The sequence below is a fragment of the Chlamydotis macqueenii genome, chromosome 16 (assembly GCF_036417535.1).
Source record: "Chlamydotis macqueenii isolate bChlMac1 chromosome 16, bChlMac1.mat, whole genome shotgun sequence".
NCBI classification, from domain to species: Eukaryota; Metazoa; Chordata; class Aves; order Otidiformes; family Otididae; genus Chlamydotis; species Chlamydotis macqueenii.
This window is the reverse complement of record NC_141571.1, coordinates 13,501,817-13,507,816: the sequence shown is the minus strand read 5'-3', so window position 1 is coordinate 13,507,816 and position 6,000 is coordinate 13,501,817. Positions and strand designations below refer to the sequence as shown.

Here is a 6,000-nt window from a genome sequence, read left to right as displayed (position 1 = left end):
AGCTCTGGCAGGGATGCTCCCACCCCACTGTCCTCTTTGCTGCTGTCACCCCAGGCTCTCCCCAGCAGCCAGACCCTGCCTTTGCACAAGCAAATGCGTCCTGGACCTGACAGATCTGGAATTTCTAATTTTTTTTTTTTTTTTTTCAAAGTGCTTCCAGGCAACATTTTTTTCATCCGTAATTATCAGCTGAAGAAAGATGTCTCTTCTCTGGAGGCGATTTTGAGGCTGCCCCAGCGAGGTGCACGCGCCAGTCAATGCTTGGTGCTGGTGACTCAACAGCCTCGTTGCACACACAGGGCGGGGTGGCTGCTGCTTACGGAAAATAGGAGCAGTTACATCCAGGAACTTCCAAAGCGGCTTCCTCTTCCAAAGCAGCCGTTATTTCTGTCTAAAAGCTTAATGACAGGTATTTTCCGTGCAGGCAAAGCCAGGAGACGCCCACAGAAACAGCAAAGGGCACTGCAGTTAGGGAGGCTATCAGAATTATTTCATTTCAGTGCCCAACTGTGCCAAGCATGAAACAAATCAGATGAGTCACTTCTCTAAAAATCTTGCAAATTAGGAAGGTTGAGCAAACAGCAAAACCCTGAAAAAGAAAATTTTGAAGTTACAGGATTACATATTCTGCCATAGTCACATAGGCAGTGGGAGAATTTGGCTGCTAGGAGATTTCTTCCAGGACTTGTGAAATCTCAGGAAGGAAGAAGATATGCTCATTTTTAAAAAACTCTAAACTTTGTAATAATAAAAATAGTCAAACTAGGCAATCCTTAATTTGGTTGAGAAAGTGCTTCTGCAACAATGTAATTCCCAAACACACCCAGTCCCAGCAAAACCTCGGGAGCTGCCTCGGGAGATGGGAAGTGCTGCGGGGAAAGTAATTTTAATGAGACGATAATGAACCGGGTGCCTTCCCCTCCCGAGGCGAGCGGCATCAGACCGGGGCGCGGATTCTCCTCCTGCACGTGCAATGGTTGCACCAAATTTTAATATCTGCAGGAAAACGGTATCACTGGGAGTATCATCCCACGAGAATCCTGCAGGAGGAAAGTGTGCAAGGAAAGGAGGAGAAAAATGCTTTATTATTTACCTTCCAAAGTAATTATTGGGGTTACCCGGCTTCCTGGGAAGTGGGATTTGGGGTGTGGAGGAGAGGAGTGAATTGCAAGCCCTTTGCCCATCTTCCTTTGCTCTGGGACAGGTGGATATTTAAAAAGAAAAAAAAAAAAAAGCAGCATTTCACCCCCAGAACGTCTCCAGTCTTTGTGCAAGTGATTCCTCCTCACATGAGGGCAAAGGAGCTACGGCCGGGGTACCGGTATCGGGGAAAGCAGCAGCAGGAATTCGTCCCCCCTAACCGTGCATTTTGGGGGTTCGGCGATAACTGTGGATTTTGGGATTTACCCCCTCCCTTCCCGAGGTGGGAGGGTTTGCAGGGTGCCTGCGGGAGCTTCTCCGTTCCCACCTCCCCTCGGAATTCCCGGCGGGATGAGGACACGAGTTAGCCCAGTCTCGCTCTCCCATCTAGTGGTAAAAGAAGGAAAGGTGGGCCAGGCAGAAAGAAAGAAATACTGGTTTTTGGAGGGGGTACCAGTGTGGGGCCAGTTAAACCTATCTTCCCCAGCATGCTGGGGGCTGGGAATTTCACCCACCTGATCCAGAGGGAATCAAAATGCAAAGGTGGCTCCAGGTCGTTCCCGGGTCTGGTGGGATTTGGAGAGCCCCTGCTCCAGGAATAAGCCATGAAATAGAGATCTGCACGCCGGTGAAAACACCCTGGGTAGAACAGTCTGGATCTGAATGTGTGTGCTTTTTCGGCAAAATAAATGTCTTCTTCAGCCACTCGCGATGGTGGGGGGCAGAAAGCTGTGAGCAGCACGAGAACCGCATCTTCCCACAAATAACCTCTTACCTTCAAATAACCCTCCGGCCCCAATGCAGACACAGCTTCACAGCTTCCCCCCAGCCCCACAGCCACCTCACACGCGAGCCCCACGCTCACCCCACCACCTTCCCGGAAAGACCTCTGCTGTCCCTCGAAATAGCGAGGGGGAGGCATGAACTGCTGAGGCCAAGATTGGGTACCCGCAGGCATCGCGGTCAGGAAACACGCTGTCGGAAACGCGAGCTGGGGGCTGCACTCGCTGAATGGGGCATGCAGAGCCCGAAATTTCAGCAATGCAACAGAATTTAAGACCTCTTCTCCCAGGAGGTGATGTGGGGAGGCTGGAGCAGGGCCAGGTGGGTTACTGGGAGGCTGAAGAGCTGCGTTTTATCTCAGCCAGACCCACAGAGCTGGATGGGAAGGGTTTCACCTCTCCCACAAAACTTAAGATCCTTAAGGGGATTCAGGCCCAAGAAAGCTGGATTATTCCATGAGGAACTGGTGCTAAACCAGTTCAGTCAGTGCCTAGCCCCGTGGGGCTGTTGCTCCCCAGGCTGAAGAGGTGTGGGGCTCCGGCCCTGCTGTCCCAGGTTCAGGACGTTGCGATTCCCACTCTGGTGTCCAGAACTCGGCTCCAGAGACCCGAGATGCAGAACAGATGCACTCTTACAGAAAATTTATGTTCTCGCGTCAGATCAAAGAGTCGTAGCATTTCCTGGAAGGTTAGGTGATGTTTCGTTTTCAGCAAATAAGGTCAAGAGCACAAAGGGGAAAAAAAAAACCCGAATCTCTCTTAGATCAGTTGTTTACAAACCCCAGAGATGCAAGTGCTCGGTCTGCATTGCTGTTCATACAAAAAGGCTGCTAAACACGGCTTTCCCAGGGTGTCACCCACGGTCTGCAGTGTCCACAGCCTCAGCTGGAAAAAGATAACTCACAGGAGTATGGTACTCACTCCCACAATGGGAGATTTTAATTTTTTTTTTTTTTTTTTTTTTTTAAATGGTGCTGGGCAGGTTTGGGAGGGCAGGAGTGGTCAGGTAAGATGGAAACCCTCTGCCAGAAGGAATGCAGTGCTCTGGGTGGTTTCCCAAGCAGCACCCACACGCTGTCGAAGAGGGGATGCAGCTTGGGCAGGAGCCAGTGACGGGGCCAGGCCACCTCAGGGGACACTTGTGGCCGCATTGCTCTGTGCTCACTTGGGCGGAACATCGTTGGGCCGTGCTCTGTGCAGCTGGGAGCAGGGTGGGTGCTGGGCTTCCATCACTGCTGGGTCACAACTCAGCCTCTGCATCCCTCCGGTGCTCGGTGTATCGGGAGAGGGCAGCCTTCGCCGCCGATGGATGTGGCCGGGAGGGCGAGAGGCATCCGCAACCAACCAGCCTCGGCACAAGGGGAGCCGTGGCTTTTAAGAAAAGCTTAAATGAGAAAGTTGAGGTGATACTCCTTGTGGAAAAGAGTTGTGCATATGAAAAAGACACCTTTCTCTCATGAAGACACTGCCAGAGATTAAGCACTGTCCCATCCGCACCCTCGAGGACGTCCGGGATGCGATTCACGTATCTGAGCTGGTGGGGCATGCTGGAAACGTGGAAGCACAGTTAATGCTGCTGCTGTGATGCTTCATTTGAGCTGTGAAAAGAAGATAAAGTTCTGCCTCCCACTACAGTTGTCACCAGGGAAAATAATTCCTTCCTTCTCTAAATGCCATTACATTCTCTCTTCTTTTCAGCTTGCTGCCAAGGTCTATTTTTTTTGTGAAAATAATCTGGTTACCTGGTGGTGGTGGTACCCTCCATCCAACCTCCCACCCCCCAGACAAGATCAGTACAAAAGGTATTCAAAAATAGATTCACCTAGGAAAGCAGACTAAATAAGGGCTGCTCTTAGTGTGCGAATAGCTAATGAAGACCCACTTAGCAGTCTCGGCATACTCATCAGCTTCAGCAGTTGATCGTTGATTGTGTCTGCAGCTCCTTTATCCTTCTTTGCTCGTTACACTCAGGTCAAACGAAACACACACAAAACCGCGGCAGAAACAAGAAGAGCCGATGGAGGTGGCCATAGCGGTGACCCATCCCAACTGGAAAATGACCAATTAGGATTTTTTTTATAGCTCATTACATGGAGCTATTTCATCCAGCAGCAAGAGGTAGGTCACCGCTGATCTCCAAGGGTGAGATACAGCCCATCACACCATCCTGGGTCTCTCATTAACAAGAAATGAATCTGAGCGGTCCTGCACGGGAGGACCCCGTGGAGTAGCACCAGGCATGCATTTTGGGGGTTGTTTAGGATTCTCCATTGCACAAATGTCGTGGTATCACCCAAAGTACTCGGGGCCGTCTGCACCGACCTGGGTGCGAAGGCTGTGGGTGCGGATGCAGCAGGGTGGCAGGCACCCAGCCCCTGGGAGCAGCTCTGGCAGCGACTGCCACCCTCGCTGCTCACTGCGCCACTCTCCTCTGCACAGAAAGGCTTTTCCCTCTCAGCAAGAGATTTTTCAAGCAGCTGTTAGAGTCCTGTGAAATTTATAGTGAATAACACACATAAATACACCACAAGCTGTATGTGTACAGGGAATCTTTTAACAGGATTTTCTTCTTAAGCACCTTAGGACGCTGATTTCTCGCTTTCCTGAAACCAAACCTGCAGGGCTCAGGGACTGAAGGTGAATGAAGGTTTAAGACTGTGTTTGCTAATAACCTGGGAAAGAAGAAAGGGAACAAGAGAGTAAGAAAGACCGAGAGCCAGCCGGATCCCGCCTCGCCGCAAGCATCCTTCCTTAGTTTGCCACTAAACTTGTGGCAACGGATCAAGATGGAAGGGGGGTTCTGCAACGCGAAGCACCGTTGCCAGAGGACTGTGCTGCAATCTGGGTTACGTTGCTGTAAAATCTGCGCTGTTTCTACTTGTCTGATGGAGAGACAATGGCCCGAGACCTCACTGATGGTGATTACTCCCAGATCCTTTTGCTCCACTCCTCTCCATTCCTAACCCACTAAACCATCCTCTTCTCACCAGTTCTGGGTCAGATAAAGTTATTTGGCTACCTCTATTTTATGGTCTTTTAATTATTTCCACCTCTGTGATTACACTAATTAGCTATCCGGTTTTAAGGGCTGTACAGTAGCTCACATTACACTTCCATTAATCACAGCGTTGTTAGTCTTGTTAACAGTCCCTGATTTTTTTGTGTTAGGATTTGAAATTATTCAATGCAAAAGTAATCTGAAGGGGGAAAAGAAGTTGATGGGAACAGACACCGTCTTCACCAGCAGCTTGGCTGAGAGCCTGTCCGGTATATTTAGAAATGTTATGATTTACAAGAGCCCGCCGACCGTTAACCTAGTGTCTATAAAAATAAAGGTAAGCCTGAAGTTTCAAAATCACAACTATTAAAGGCTCCTTCTCACTTTCTTTGATTTGAGACAGTTGATTGACACATTCAAATAGGATCAAAAATAAAACAACTGACAACACGTCTTCATCCTGATAGCTGTAACCGAGCGCTTGCTGCGGCTACGCCATCTCGTCGTCTAACCCAGGACGAAGCAGAAATAAAGATCTAAGAGGAGGTTAAGTTTTTGCCGCTGGAAAAACATTGCTCTGACAGCTTTTGAGACCTTCCTATAAATCCTCATCTGTGGAGACTACTTGATGTGTTAAAGGACTTCTTAAAATAATCAAAATTAAGAACAAAGCAGCCAACATTGGATGGCTTAAGTACACGCACAGGGGAGCACTCGTCACGGTGGTTGTGACAGAAAATAATAATAATAAGATTTAACAGCTACTTACCAGGAAAAATTCAAAAGCCTGTACAATACCAATCAATTAATTCTGCCAGCCTGCCAGGTATCGGGCAGGGGCAGGATGACGGGTGAGAAAGGAATTGCCCAGAGACCCGCAAACTGCTGGCGGAGAGGGCCAAGCTGGTGTCACCTGCTCCAGCCCTGTCCAGACACCGGCGGTTTGCTTCGTTCCCATTTCTGAGTGCATCCTGCAGAGAGAGCCCAGAGCTCCTGTTTGTCCTCCAGTACAGCCACGCCAGGAGCTCCCACAAGACATCGCTGCCATCACACAAAATCCTTCAAGGATTTTGCAAGGCA

General features: G+C 49.5%; 1 long non-coding RNA gene across 4 annotated transcripts in view; it reads right to left on the bottom strand.

Moving 5' to 3' along the window:
• Positions 1–318: 318 nt before the first annotated feature.
• Positions 319–6,000, bottom strand: part of LOC147598720 (uncharacterized) — a 61,412-nt gene continuing 55,730 nt past the window's right edge. The window contains exon 3 of one of the 4 annotated variants that reach the window (XR_015260296.1): positions 319–589. This is a non-coding gene — a long non-coding RNA (uncharacterized LOC147598720). The other 3 variants (XR_015260293.1, XR_015260292.1, XR_015260298.1) reach the window with 3 other exon arrangements.